The 14809-nt window shown below is 38.5% G+C and overlaps 1 long non-coding RNA gene across 1 annotated transcript; it reads right to left on the bottom strand.

Annotated features, from left to right (window-relative positions):
• Positions 1–795: 795 nt before the first annotated feature.
• On the bottom strand, positions 796–6264 carry LOC121035812 (uncharacterized). The gene is made up of 2 exons (XR_005793084.1): positions 5955–6264; positions 796–863 (listed from the first exon to the last, which is right to left on the bottom strand). It is a non-coding gene; the product is annotated as an uncharacterized LOC121035812 (long non-coding RNA).
• Positions 6265–14809: the final 8545 nt, after the last annotated feature.

Below are 14809 nucleotides of genomic sequence, written 5' to 3'. Positions count from 1 at the left end.
ATTTTGAATGATACACTTCTATACATAATATTCTGTTTTGGTAAAATATGTTGAGGGCAAGAATTTCATCTATTTATCTCTGAGTCTTTCTCTCTGACTTTAAGAGACAGAGCCTAGCATGGAACTAGAGCCTAGCATGGAACTTGACACGTAAATAGATGCCTAATAAGTGTTGAGTGCAAGAATGGATAAATGAAGGGTAAGATATCATCAAAATTCTTAGTTGTGACCAAATCTCAATGTATAGAGTATTATAAGAGACAGATTTTGGGGCACCTGGTTGGCTCAGTCAGTTAAGCTTCCAACTTCAGCTCAGGTCATGATCTCACGGCTTATGGGTTCAAGCCCTGCATCAGGCTCTGTGCTGACAGCTCAGAGCCTGCAACCTGCTTCAGATACTGTCTCTCTCTCTCTCTGCTCCTCACCTTCTCACTCTATGTCTCTCAAATAGGTTGATAGGAAGCAGATAGATATTAAAATATATAATGTTGGGGCGCCTGGGTGGCGCAGTCGGTTGAGCGTCCGACTTCAGCCAGGTCACGATCTCGCGGTCCGGGAGTTCGAGCCCCGCGTCGGGCTCTGGGCTGATGGCTCGGAGCCTGGAGCCTGTTTCCGATTCTGTGTCTCCCTCTCTCTCTGCCCCTCCCCCGTTCATGCTCTGTCTCTCTCTGTCCCAAAAATAAATAAACGTTGAAAAAAAATTTTTTTTAAATATATAATGTAACACAATTTAATCTGTATCTTGATTTGATAAGAGTGGGAGTGAGTAGGAAAATAAGGACAGGGATAGTTATCTCTTTAATACTGGTGCTTTATTGATGATCACAACCAGCAAGGAAGTCAAAAAGAGGATTCTTCCATTCCTGTGGAAATAACAAGGAAGGGAACAACATCTGGTCCTTTCTTTCTCAATTTTCAATGAGGAAAAAAAACTACACATGTATACAATGCATCCCTTCAAAGACTTTGACATTCCATGATCCTGACATAAGTTGTGGGATAGGGAAATTTTATGAACTTGTTTGAGGTGGAGAAATCAGAAGGCAGAGACTCTTGCTAACTGTGAGTCTCCTGCCCATCTTCCCATCCCTAATAAGAACCAGGGAACAGTAAAGGCATCACTCAGGAAAGAACACTAGCAGGAATGGGGACAAATCTCAGCATGTCCCTTTTTCCAGGGACCCTCAGTGCCCCCTTGGATTTCAGCCACAAAAATATAATGCATTTCAGCATAAACCTGTAACAGAGATCAATTGTTATCAACCAGATGACAGCTGAGAGAGGGGACTCTGGGGAGACACTCCAAATCTCCCTTGAGACGTCAGATTTGGGTTCACATCCTGAAAGAAGATGCAAGTGCTTTTCTTTGTGACCAAAAGAATCTTTGTAATGTTCCACATGCTAACTAGTATGTTTTTCTAAGTTTCTGTTTTTTCGTATTTCTTTGCATCTCACACATTACCATTCCAATAACCCCTCCAACAACTTAGTTTTCCTGATCTATCCAATTAGTAATATATGTAAAGACATTTGTGAGAAGAAAGCCCACATCTTCCTGCCTGCTCTCCTTCATACTTGAACATTAGGTCCAGTACAGATCATCAACATAGTGCCCCCTCTGAGGTGCTTTGAGTGAGGTCTCAGCAAAAACACACGTTTGATTGCTTACGGGAACAGGGTTAATTGCCAAACTCAGTGCTTACACGCACAGACAGGCAAGCATGCCTTGCCAGCTTACAAATACATGAAAATCAAATTACCCAGCTAATAGGCTAGATGTGGTTTGGGTTTTTATCCTCCTTTTACTAACATTCACCCACAGAGGGAAGGGTTAAAGGTGGGACAGTCAGCTCACACTGAACATATCCTTTTTGATTCTAGAGTGTTTTTAGCTTCATTTGTAACATTTCTTGTTTATTTCATTTTCTTTGCAGGCTTGGGAAATTAGTCATTTTCTCAGAGAAAATCAGATAGTGGACATAAATCATTTGATCTCTAGGGCATTCATTTTAAACCATCTCAAAGTTCTCACTTCCCAAAGTTCTTATCATCTACTGACTGAGGAAAGAATAGATGGCTACCCTCTTCTTGCAGATAGACAGTTATTCACATAATTTAAAACCCCACCAGACAAGTAATTATACATCATCTCCCCCAAGGTATCTTCTACCGAGAAGGCAGATGACAGGGGATGTTTCATATGAGATGGTGAAAGGGGGCCAGGGTCCTACATTGAGAGCTATGTCCTGCTGTCTTTACTCACAAAGGAAAAAACTGCTTTCATCAGAGATTTCACCTAGCAAGTGGACTCTATAGATGAATGGAAGGGATGGATAATGTATTCATACCTCCTTAAAACACAATTCTAAAACAACGTGGCAAAAAGAATAAAATAGCAGGGATGTATGGCAACTACTTGAAAAATTAGAATGATTTATATTACCATAGCATCTACTAAAGTCATATAACCTCTCTGAGCCAAATATTAAGTATTTTTCATTAGTAGGGTAGAGAAAAATAATAATTCTATTCTCCAAGTTTTGGGTTTTAAAAAAAAAAACTTTTTTGAGGCAGGGGTAATTAAATTATATTCACTCAGTGACTTGAACATACCAAGTATTTACTAAACATTCATCATCATCATTATTTTATTTTGTGAAGTTTTAGAATATGGACTCTTAACCTTTCACTACCAAGTTCATGTTGTTATGTTTTTGTTCTGTGTTTTGTGTTGTTTTGTTTTTTGTGTGTGTTTGTTTTTTAATCAAGGTCCTACATTTGGGAATATTTTCATATCAAAAATATTGTATTAATCATGTAATAATTAACTTGTCCTCCTATTTTTAACTGAAGATACAACTATCAATTATAGCTTCAGATGTTTCTTTTTTTAATTTTTTTTAACGTTTATTTATTTTTGAGACAATGAGAGACAGAGCATGAACGGGGGAGGGTCAGAGAGAGGGAGACACAGAATCTGAAACAGGCTCCAGGCTCTGAGCTGTCAGCACAGAGCCCAACGCGGGGCTCGAACTCACGGACTGCGAGATCGTGACCTGAGCCGGTCGGAGGCTTAACCGACTGAGCCACCCAGGCGCCCCATAGCTTCAGATGTTTTTGATAGCAAGATGTTTTAACACACTGAGTTCCTATTCCAGTTCAAAGTGAAGAGGATGATATTTTAACTAAAACATGTTAAACCATGTAGTCTCATCTTAGATGAATATGAGCTGATTAGTAAAAATATCTCAAGGACCTAGGTGTTCGGAGTCCCTGGGCAAGGACGCATGTCTGCAAAGTCATTTTTACAACTAAAGCTCTATGATGCTGTGGTTGAAGATTCTCGGCTGCTATGTAAGGCCAAGCTAAGGATACATAGTGTAATTTCAGGGACATCGGGGACATCAGGGAGGGTATTTATACCCTTTCCCAAATCCCATCAATTGGATGACGCCTGTAATTTAGCTATAACTTCAGAAGCAGGATCACAATTAATGCAAGAATAATAGAAGAAACAATATTTTAATCGACTATTCAGTTAACATTTATTGTAGGTCAACTATATGCAGCCATTTGCATATATTATAAATGAAATATTTAAGCTGGGGCAGAAAAACGTGAGGGAAAAAAATCTTTGAGCTGTGTTTGCCTGAGTGCTAAAGGGCAATGAAGAAAAACTCAAAATGAGTTGAGGATGGCACATGGAGCCAATTTTCTTTGAAGTGACCAAGGTTCAAAACCTAGGGATCAAATAATCAAGGACTGAAGAGTACAAATTTGTACTTGGGACTGATTTTGTCAAAATGGTCTCTTTCTAATCTGTGCGTATAGGACATTGTAAGAGGGACCCTCATCTGCTTTTTGAAACATGACATGCCACTTTAACATAGCAGGCCACATAAGTTAGAGCAGCGTTCCTCTCATCCCGTTGATGAGGCAGGGCACCAGGACCAACTCCAGCCATCTGCCGTTCTTCAGAACCCCAAAAGGTCCTGGAGCTAATGCAGCTCTGTAGCACTGGAAGTATGAATGAACAAAAAAGGAGGTGACCCCTAATTCTTGTCTCTGCACACAGTAGGAGCTATGGATAGAATGGTGGAACAAAGAGTCTACTCCTGACTCTCACTGGTGGCAAAGACAGCTCTTCTTATGACAGGTGCTCTCTTAGGTGCCTATCATGGGAGGAAGAGGTGAGGCTCAAACCCCAACTCCTGTGTGGAGGAGGCATCATAGGGGCTGGTGCCCCTTACACGATGACAGATCATGAGTTAAAAGCTCAGTCAAAATATGTTCTTGAAACAGCCCAAACACGTAGTTTCCCTGCATTTGAGAGAAAAAAGCTTCTGTACATATATCTATCTACCCATGCCTTTTGCAAGGTTCTCAAGGACAGGTTTGTGTTTGGGGAGGTTTTGTTTTGTTTTCTTTTCATCATAAACTGTCTTTTATTCCTTTTTTTTTCTTATACTTTTGAGTGCTTTATTTCCAAGCATACAGAAAACATTTCAAAGCACTGTGTACCAAGTTAAATATGGGTGTCTGCCTTTCACCACTTTCTCTTGCTTTCGCCATGTCCTAGGAGAAACACACTTGCATCAGCATATGATTAGCCCAATGTGAAGCACCCCAGTAAGCTATGTGCAAAGGACAGAGGAGGAAAGGATTATTAACTCTACCAGAGGGGGCCAGGAGTCAGAGAGGAGGTGTTCGCTGAAAAGAGGCTGAGCAAAAGTTTGCAAGGAAGATGAGGAGAGGTGGCAAAGGTAGAGCATCAAGATGCATGGGGTATTTTTAGAACTTCTAATAATCTGGTGTCTTCCCCCTATACACTGCTTATAGTGATACTTCTGAAGGTAAATGCTATAAAAGAGGTGGAGATCTGGTTAGGGAAGACTTTGTATACAGTGCTGTCTAATTGTATTATCCAAATGATAAAGTAGGACTGGTGTGGGCTGAATTGTGTCCCTCTCAAATTCTATGTTGAAGCCCTAATCCCCAGTACCTCGGGATTTGACTGTAATTAGAGACAGGGCCTTTAAAGAGGTGAATAAATGAAAATGAGGCTGTTAGGGTGGGTGCTGATCCCAGACTGCAAAGGATCCCAGATTCCTTTTCCTTGTAAGAAAAGGAAGTTATGGGACACCTGGGTGGCTCAGTCGGTTAAACATCTGACTTCGGCTCGGGTCATGATGTGGCAGTTCCTGAGTTTGAGCCCCGAGTCAGGTTCTGTGCTGACAGCTGAGAGCCTGGAGCCTGCTTCAGATTGTGTGTCTCCCTCTCTCTCTACCCCTCCCCCACTCGTGCTCTGTCTCTGTCCCTCTCTCTCTCTCAAAAAATAAATAAACAAAAAAAAAATTTTTAAAGGAAGTTATGACACACAGGGAGACACCAGGAATGTGTGTGCCCCAAAGAAACGACCTTGTGAAGACACTAGGAGATACCAGGAATATGTGTGCCCAAAGGAAAAGAAGGCAACTGTCTCCAAGTCCAGAAGAGAGGCCCCAGAAGAAACCAGACCTTTGTCCTAGACTTGTATCCCCCAGAGCTTTCTGTGGGGTCACCCAGTTTGTGTGTGACTGTCATTCTATTACAGCCCTAGAAAATTAATACAAGCACCTTTATCTGCAGAAGCCTTTTCAAAGAGAGGATTGGTATGTTCAAATAGGGCCTTTAGAAGTCTAAGTATGTTGATAGTGTGATCCTTTAATTATCTTAATAATCTGAGGTTGTTTTGTTTAACAGTCTCTTTTTTGGACCATCATAAAAGATAACTTATTTTGTTACTTTGACCAAGAAATCTAGGGGTCTAGAGAGTGAAACCCAGCATACTCAAACCAGTTAGTGCCACATTTATTCAGTAGACCATGCAATATTCCCAAAGGGGGAGAGATGTGATTTTCCTCTGGCAAGAGGAATAAAACTATCAAATCTGTAATAAATAGAAATCCTTTTACCTTTCACACATTTTCATAATTTCCCCTGCTGCTTCAGCTAATTAATTATCAATGCTATTTGTGTTTAGACAAGGGGGTTTGTCTCCTTCACAGCCCATCTGCTTCTTGGTAACCTTGCTGTGAAGTCATTGCAAAGCAGAGTTGCTGATAAAGCTATCATCTCCATGGCAACCCGCTGCTATGTCACAAACACAGGAGTGTGACCTCACTGAAGTTAAAAGGAGAAATCAAACTGGTGTCTGTTGTGTGAAGCGATAAGAGTTTTTAATCAGACACACAGTTTACTTATTTATTTTTCAGAAATACAGGAGAGAAGGATCCTTCTAGAGGAATGTTACTGCAATAACCTTGCTGCTAATTACTCAGTATGAAATGAAGATTTTTATGTTAGGAACACAATATAAATGTATAGCTGCTTATACTTATACTTATTGGGTGACATGTCCTATGAAAATATGCTGTGATTCAGAGAGGTCTTTTCTGGGCAGATTCCTCCTTTCTTCACTTGGCTTTGCATTTATTTCTATTTATTGTCTTAATAATGGCAACAACTAGCGTATACTACTTACAACTTGTCAGATCCAGCAACCCATGAGATAGGGACCATTGACTCAATTTTATACATGATGGAACGGAGGCTTAGCAAGGTGGGGGACTTGTTGAAGGGCACTCACACACAGGTAGAGTGGTGGAGGTAGGTGTGGAGCCCTGAACTATGCCTACTAAGCCGGGCTCTTCCCCACTGTGCTGGATACCTGGCTATGTATCATTTACCCCTCAACATAGGCTTTGCTGTAGATTCTTTTTGCTGGAAAGAATTTACAGAATGAGAATTTAGTTCCATAAAATCTTACCAGTTGTTAGACAGTGATGAAATTTTAGTAATAAAAGAATTACAGGGTATCAGAATTGATTTTTTCTAATTCAGTTTTATAGAGGAGAAAACTTAGTTACTTAGAGGAGTTTTTACCCAAAGCAACTCAAGGATTATCTGCTGCTACTTTGATCACTTAGAGTTAACAGTTACAAGCTATTCTTGCAAAAGTCTGTATCCATCCCACTTTCTCTAGCATGTGGAAATGACTGTGGTAGTGCCCTGGGGGTGGCTACCTGGCTGTGCATCAGAATGTCTCCGGACAGGTCACCCCAAATGCCCAAACAAGGGTGCTTGTTCTGCTCAGACATCTGTAAGATAAAACCTCAGTTCTAACCAGATAACCTCTTGAAATCCCTTCCTGTTTAGACATCCTGCAGCCTGCAATAGGAACAACAAGATAAACAAACAAACAAAAGCCAGCAACAGAAAAGTATAGATTTTGTTTTAAATGCCAGTTTTGTGATTCCATTTTACTTCCTTGACAGGATAATTTAGGACAAGTCAGAATTCCTTAAAAAAATCAGCTTGAAGTTTTTCCTTAGGGAACAGTAGTACTTCATCTGTTTTATTAACTGGGATTAACTAAGTAGAAATTAAATTAGTAAGAGCCTAATTCAGTGATTTCTCTTTTGTTTACCCCAATGGCTCTAAACAGGTTAGTTTCTTTCACATCCAACTAATGACACCTTTATTTATCCTGCAATCATCCTATGACTGTTTGGTTATACATCTCCTAGCAAAGATGACACTCCTTGTGTGATATTTACCAAGTTGAGAAAGAAAGCAACTTCTCCCTTGCTTATTGCATCCATTTGTAGCACAGCCCATATACTGAGAGGGAATTATGACATGTAGCCACAGAGTGTATCTCCTAAGAGAAAGAGCTAGTGAGAAGGTGAATTCTGAAATCGACCCACAGGAACTGTTACCATAAGTTCTGATCAGCCTGTTATTTTCTTCCTTGGATGGCTGGTTAACTAGTTACTCAGTTGTATAACGCAGGCAGTAAATATCGTAACCTGGAAGTGTTGCATCTCTCCAGCTGTCAAAGAGCTAAAGCAACAACATCCATTGAGCATTTGTTGTGTGTGCACGTACTAGAAACTGGTAAGAAAAAACTAAGAGAAGAGTGTATGTGGCAAGGACCCTGTAATTCCTTATAATATATGGGAGGTTGGCAGGTCCCAACAGAAGCCTAACAGCTAAAGGGACACAGAGTCAAAGATTATGGCAATTGTCATGCTTTGGTGTGTTTAGAAGTGCTAGGTGTGGTAATAGAAGATATCAGACAAACGGTGTATTAGGTAGTAATTTTTAAACACATGATTAGAAAGAGCAAATACAAAAATAGCATATTCTGAGCATTTAGTATGTGCCAGGCACCACACTGAGAATCGTACATTCTTACTGTCATTTAATCCCTTCAACAAACCTGGGACATAGGCTTAGAGCTAACCCATGAGAGAAAGAATTGAGGTTTGAGGGGTTAAGTGACTTGTGCAGGTCAGTAGGGAATAAATTGGTGAATTTCAGAACCTGTGTATTTCAGAACCTGAAAATTTATGACAAATTTATGTCTCCTGGAAAGATCCAATAGGGAAATGGCAAAGATACAACACGGAGATGAGAATAAGTATCCTGTAAGAGATGCTTCAAATTCCCTTTATTCCATTCCCCTCATTTGGATTGACCTAGGCATAGCAGGATAGACTGACCCATACAACTTTACTGTGATTGCTTCAGATTCATTTTTTTTTTTTTTTCTCTTGTAACACTAGAGAAAGACATGCCAGCACAGGTTGCTTGAAAGTACTCTCCCTTTTTTGGAATCTTTCACCTTGAACACACTTGTCTTTTAGGAATTAACTGAGTTGAATAGAAAAACTCAGCATGATTACTATATTGATAGAATTGATAGATTTTATTTTTTACCTACATACCTGGGTACTTAAAACTGCAAGTAGTTTGTAAGCTGCTGTTTAAATATCTTTGCCTCGGGGCGCCTGAGTGGCGCAGTCGGTTAAGCGTCCGACTTCAGCCAGGTCACGATCTCGCGGTCCGGGAGTTCGAGCCCCGCGTCGGGCTCTGGGCTGATGGCTCAGAGCCTGGAGCCTGTTTCCGATTCTGTGTCTCCCTTTCTCTCTGCCCCTCCCCCGTTCATGCTCTGTCTCTCTCTGTCCCAAAAATAAATAAACGTTGAAAAATAAATTCAACATTTAAGAAATAAATAAATAAATAAATAAATAAATATCTTTGGCATTATATAACATCTATAAATCTATAACATTCATATGTTTTCTGATATTAATAATTCACTCAGTCTACTTGTTTATACCGTTGTGCTCTCATTTATCCCTGGTAACACTAGAGAAGGAAAGACAAAAAAAAATGGACAGTTAAGAGACTTCAACTAGCTGTCCTTGTAGCTGAATAAGTTAGATTTGGAAAGATGGGAGTAGAAATTACCTGTTGGCCTTAAAGTTTAGATTATAAATTGGAAGCAACTGGAGGCTCCCAGACATAACTTATCAAGGATGTTGTATAAGCTAAAAAAAAAAAAAAAAAGTGCTGTTGAGCTTTTCTTTAACTATATAAACTCATAAATAATTTATATTTCTAAAAGAAAAATGGAGAAATAGGATTGAACTATGCACAGTATTATGTAATTTGGTATTTTTCACATAACACTACAGCTCAGACATAAAGTATACATTATAAATAAATTTATTTCATTCATTTTAATCACAGCATAGTGATTTACTCACTTTATATTTATGGATTTAGATTGTTTCTAGGTTTTGTTTTGTTGGTATGGTTTGTGCTGTTTTGTTTTGCTGCTACAAATAATGTTACAGTGGACCTCTTTATACATATATTTTGCCAAATTGGTGAATATCTCTGTAGAATAAATATCTAGAAGTCCAATTGTCAGGTCAAAGGATAGGTAGATTTACATTTTTATAGATAGTGCCAAAAGCTATACAAAGTGCATCAATTTAAACCTTCAGCAGTGCATATCTAGTGTTTCAATATAATTTTCTTGTGTATTAGGTAATATCAGTGTTTTAAATTTTTACCATTTTGATGTATAAATAAAGCATTTAGGTTAAATTTCTTTATGGGGTGCCTGAGTGGCTCAATCGGTTAAACGTCCTACTTCAGCTCAGGTCATGATCTCACGGTTCGTGAATTCAAGCCCCGGTCAGACTCTATGCTGACAGCTCGGAGCCTGGAGACTGCTTTAGACTCTGTGTCTCCCTCCGTCTGCCCCTCTGCCACTTGCACTCTGTCTCTCGTATTGTCTCAAATAAACATTATTTTTTTTTAATTTCTTTAGTTATGACTGAGTTTGAACATTTTCTTATGTTAATTGAGCATTGGTGTTTTTTGTCTTCCTGTACATTTTTTGTTTTTTGTCATTTTCTCATTTCCTATCAAATTGTTTTAAGATTTTATTTATATAATTGTTTAATGTAAAAAGTGTTAGTTCTAGAATATCATATAGGTTAGATATAGTTTTCTCAGTTATCATTTGTGTTTTAACTTGGTTTATGATAATTTGAGGAGTGGGTAGGAGTTTGAAATTTTACATAAATTTATCAATTTTTTAATGATTTTTTTTTTTTTTTTAGTTTTAATTCTCTACCTCTGGAATTTAAGAGGAAAAAAAAGTCACATATTTTCCTTTTGTCCCTATGTAATACCATTCTTCTTCTCTTTATATGTTTATTAAACCTTCTATTTGTTCTATATGTTTATTAAACCTTCTATTTATTTTCATGTGAGATATAAGAAGGTGATCTAAACTTTTTTTTTTTTTAGTCACTAGCCAGTTGTCCCAACAACATTGCTATATAATTTACCTTTTGTTCACCTTTATCATGTAATAAATTCCCTTAAGCATTTATCTCTGTGTATGATTTCTCTTTGCATTGATCTTCTGATAATCCAGTACAAAGTAATTTAAATATTATAGTTTAATATGTTTTAATATTTAGTAGTGTCAGTTTCCCTTCATTATTATTTTCATAGTTATCCTAACTTTTCTGCATGCTTTCATTTTCCATAAAAAATTTGAAATTATCTTGGTACTTGGATTGAGATTATGCTAATTTCATAGATTAATTTAGTGGGAAATGCTATCATTTCAATGTTGAATCTTTACGTAAGCCTAAATTATGTATTTCCATTTATTCACTTTTAATTCTGTGGGGAAACTACACAGAGTATCTTTTTAATATATTCCTTTCCTATTTTCTCCATAACCTCTGTAAGTGCTTAGAGAAAACTATGTTGTTCACCTAATGTCTAATATGTTTTGCTTTTCATTACTCATTCCATTTTCCTGATATCATTATTTATTTTCTCATTTAACCTTGGAAATTTCAAAATTCTGCCACAGTGAATTAATTCTTCCTAATCCTGGAGACTAGCCTTTTAGCTATGGAAGGTGAATGACATAGTATTTGAATAATGACTAATGTGATAAACAGTGTAGAGCGGCTGCCTCTCATTGCTTTTTACTAGTGTAAAATCATTACTAGTGCAGGATTGAGTGATTTGGATGAAGTTTACTTAAGGATCGCTGTCATTATATATTTATGAATAACTGCAAACACTATTTAGGATAAGCCATTCCCTGAGAATTGGCATGCCACATCAGGGACTGGATGATAGAATTCCTAGGCCTGTGTTTATGGCACTAACAATCTGTTTCATAAGCCAGCCTGTGCAAGCTAATGATCATAGTCACTAACCATTCTATTCTCATTTTAATAAAAATTGCAGAGAGAGGAAAGAATAATAAGAGAAAAAAGGTGATAGATGTACTGCATAGGCTATCTGTAAACAAATAAAATCCATTTAGCCTTGTTTGGAGGAACAACAACAAAAAAAATGTTCAAACCTCTAGTAGCAGCAACAAGATATTGCCATTTATACTCATATAGTGCCCTGTATTCTATCCCTTTTTTGCAAAAGAGTAATAAAGGGTATCCCTGAACAGAGTAATCAAATCCTCTGTTTTTGGTGGTGGTGATGTTGAATTTTAAGGGAGGGGGAGGTTGCTTTCTGAAGCTATTCAAATAGCCTAGTATTCTTTTCCATTACCAGAATGTTTATTTTGTCAGTAACAATTATAGCTACCATGGAAGGTACTGTGATTTTGTGGGACACACAGAGAAACAAAAGATTAACTTACACGATTGTCACTGAGCAGGCTAAACAGCATTCTAAGGGTCAGACATCAACAGTCTGTCTGCTCCCCCAACCCCATCTTACTCTTCCTCAATCTTTGTTCCTATGCCTGTTCCCTACTATCAAGGCCAGCATTATCAACCTTGACACATTACAATACTGTTATTTATGAGAAATTTATATTTGGTTATTGAGATGACCAAAATGTATTCCTTAATATATGTGTTTCTCTCCAAGGTTCCTAGCTGACAGCAATTAAAACCCTTGGAATTTCCAGTGGTCAGGGCACTAAAGGTATTTTGTTATGTTAATGAAGGTGTCTTTTGGACCCCACCCAAACTCTAAGGTCGGTTTCCTGGAGGACCAACCATCTGATTAAAGGATCAGAGAGGGGTTGGAGGTTGAATCAACCAATAGCCAAAGAGTTAGTCAATTATGACTAAACAATGAAGCCCCCATAACACACAAAAGTAATGAGTATGGAGAGCTTCTGGGTTGGTGAACCTGTGGGTAGAGATTGGAGAGAGTGGCTTGTCCTTTTCCTGTACCATATGTATCTCTTAATTTGTTGATTCATATCCTTTATCATATGATTTAATAAGCTGGTAAACCCAGATTTTTTTCCCTGAGTTATATGAGCTGCTTTAGCAAATTAAAAGAATCTAAGAAGGACATTATTGGCATTTTTAATCTGTAGCCAGTTGGGCAGAAGCACAGGTAACAGCCCGTGGCTTGCAACTAGTGTGTGGGAGAGGGTAGGAAGGGAGGGGTCATCTTGTAGGACTGAACCCTTAAATTTTGGAATCTGATGCTATTTTCAGCTAGATAGTGTCAGATTTGAATTGAATTCTTGGACACCAGAAGGGACACCAGAAGGGTGTCCAAGAATTACTTGGTGTTGTTGGAGCTGGGTGCCCACACAATGAAATTTGGTCTGGGAACCCTTAAAAGAGAGGCTAATAAGTGGGCTTAGTCATAGAACAAGGTAAATGAAATTCTTTTTGGATATTTACTGGGAGTCTGATCTGTCGTAGATTTGCATATTTCCATAAACAAAGCCAGAGCTGGTTAAAAGTCTGGTGACTTTTGTTATCTGAAACACTGTGATGTAATATCACCTGCTAAATGGTTCTCCTGTTGTTGTCTTAGGAAAAAAAGATTGGGAAGGCTGAAGAGATGAGTATCAAACTATGTCCCCTCCAGCCTTTTCTTATTTTACTAATGTAGGATCACCACAGTATCAGGGTGGGAGGAAGGTGGGGTGCCAGGGATACTGAATAAGATGCCCTTACACTACACAAGAATAGTGACATTCTAAACCAGAATGTTTGTGGGCTTTCTGTTGCTCAGGATGGTAAGGAATCTTTTTTGAATGATTACACTGTGTAGTTGTTGAGATGCTAGCTAGCAGGAATGGGAATCTCACATGGAGTTTGTAGTTTCTCAGGAATAACGAAGAAGCATGTATTTAATTAAAAATGGGAGAAAATACAGAACTATCCATCATAAGGACCCTGGATGAATTGTAAGAATAATTTGGGAGTTGGCAGTCCTCTCTGTTGGACATATGGGGCAAATATTTGGCAATCCTATCTACGGATATTCCTTTAGAGAACATACAACTCTCTTTTCCCTCACCTGGCAATGCTGTGAGTCTACTTTCTTGGAATCTTGTAGAACCTAAGACTGTATAAAAATGTATTTCAAGGGGCGCCTGGGTAGCGCAGTCGGTTAAGTGTCCTACTTCAGACAGGTCACGATCTCGCGGTCCGTGAGTTCGAGCCCCGCGTCAGGCTCTGGGCTGATGGCTCGGAGCCTGGAGCCTGTTTCCGATTCTTTGTCTCCCTCTCTCTCTGCCCCTCCCCCGTTCATGCTCTGTCTCTCTCTGTCCCAAAAATAAATAAAAACGTTGGAAAAAAAAATTTAAAAAAAATGTATTTCAATAACATAAATAATGCAGACATAAACCAGAGAAAAATAGCTTCTGATTGTCCCCTAGCACTGTGCCAGCTAAGTCCCATGATATAGTCTTTAAAATTAGACATTTAAGGAAAGTTAGGCTTAGCAGCCCAGAGCAGACTCCAGGATAACAAGAAAGCTATTACATCACTTTTTAATTCTCCACACAGTGTGATCCTAGACAAACATACCTCATCTCTTTCCTTTTTCACATGTAAGGTGATTGATAAGTAAATCTAATCACATTACTAATATCCCATCCATGATTTCCTTTCTTCTTAGAATAAAGGTGGAACTTCTTAAATGGGCCAAAAGGGCCTTGGATACTTATATAGTCAGGTTTCTACCAATATCTCCAATCTCCTGTCCTACAGGCTCTTTTTTACTTTCTGGTATCCGGCCACATTCGCCTTCCTTAGCCTCACATACTCGTGTTACTTCCTACCATCACAAGGCATTTTCATGTGACATGTCCTCTACTTTTCCTTCTTTTGCTCTTTACTCTAAGATGCCATTTAGACCTTGGGCTAAGCATTTTTTTGAAAGACCCTTGAATGTGGCTGGACAGGTCAAATAACATAACAGATTTTCAGAATGCCCAATACTTTTCTGCGGTGGCACTTCTCACTGTTGCATTTTCACATTTATTTGCATGATTTGATCCTTGTCTACTTACCCCTAGACTCTAAACAAATTTGAGAAGAGCCAATGTGCCTGTGTTGTTCACTATTGTGTCCCTAGTGTCTATGATGGTTACTGGAATAAAGTAGGTACCCCCAAAAAGGTGTCAAATGAATGTTGACTTTTAACTCATGTCTTTGTC

This window comes from Herpailurus yagouaroundi, unplaced genomic scaffold (assembly GCF_014898765.1).
Source record: "Herpailurus yagouaroundi ecotype Mexico unplaced genomic scaffold, PumYag 162, whole genome shotgun sequence".
Classification (NCBI taxonomy): Eukaryota; Metazoa; Chordata; class Mammalia; order Carnivora; family Felidae; genus Herpailurus; species Herpailurus yagouaroundi.
This window is presented reverse-complemented; position numbering and strand designations above follow the sequence as displayed.